Here is a 937-nt window from a genome sequence, read left to right as displayed (position 1 = left end):
TGACCAATGAAACAGGGAAACTGTCGTTTCTGTAAAAGTTGTTGAATATCTGAGAAAAGCTGAGAAATCGTATGATTAGAGGTATGAATTAAAGGAACAGTTTCTAAAACAGCCATAGCTCGAACAACATATTGGCTATCTGTGTAAAGATTAAATGGTTGATTATATAGGGCAAGAGCTTGGCTGACAGCAAACAGTTCCACTTCTTGAGCTGAAACATAAGGGGTGGCCCAGATGAGAGGCTTGGTAGGAGTAAGTAGAACAGCACGTCCATTAGAAGGTCCATCTGTGAATAGGGTAAAGGACGTTGATAAAGATTCAGAAGTGACAATGTTAGGAAAAATAAATCGTGCAGTATGGGAAAATTGTAAAATTTTATCAGCGGGCAGATGATGAGAGATGGTTCCAGCAAAACCTTCAAAGGCAAGAGCAAAAATGTCGTTAAAGTTAAGAAGCCAGTTAAGTTGCTCGGCGGTATAAGGTATAACAATAACAGTGGGATCATGTCCTAAAACTTAGGGACTTGAACCCTGGACCCTCAGATTAAAAGTCTGATGCTCTACCAACTGAGCTATCCGGGCTCCGCTTGACCTGCTAGATCTCCCCAATCTGCTTCATCAGGGTTTGGCTGCTCCGATTGAACAGTCGCCACCTTAAGATCAGTCGCCACCTTAAGATCAGTCGCCATCTTAAGATCAGTCGCCACCTTAAGATCAGGTTCCTCATACCGTGGCAACTCCCAAATCGGAGGAGGCAGAGCAGTCGGCACTGGAGGCAGAGGGCGAGAAAGATCCTCTGCCGAAAGAATGGCTGGCAAACTGCCACGAGTCCCACGTTCCCGTTTTTCAAGCTTGGAATCTCCCCTAAGACAATCTCTAACTAATGTCCATAAAGAAAATGCTTCAACAGGAGTTTTCTCTGGACCGTGAGCACGGTA

The 937-nt window shown here is 44.5% G+C and overlaps 1 non-coding gene across 1 annotated transcript; it reads right to left on the bottom strand.

Moving 5' to 3' along the window:
• Positions 1 to 504: 504 nt before the first annotated feature.
• Positions 505 to 581, bottom strand: TRNAK-UUU (transfer RNA lysine (anticodon UUU)). Its single transcript has one exon. It is a non-coding gene; the product is annotated as a tRNA-Lys (tRNA).
• Positions 582 to 937: the final 356 nt, after the last annotated feature.

The sequence above is a fragment of the Sturnira hondurensis genome, unplaced genomic scaffold, assembly GCF_014824575.4.
Source record: "Sturnira hondurensis isolate 20B ecotype Veracruz unplaced genomic scaffold, ASM1482457v3 Scaffold0024591, whole genome shotgun sequence".
In the NCBI taxonomy this organism is placed as follows: Eukaryota; Metazoa; Chordata; class Mammalia; order Chiroptera; family Phyllostomidae; genus Sturnira; species Sturnira hondurensis.
The sequence above is the reverse complement of the archived record's forward strand: the minus strand, read 5'-3'. Positions and strand labels throughout refer to the sequence as shown.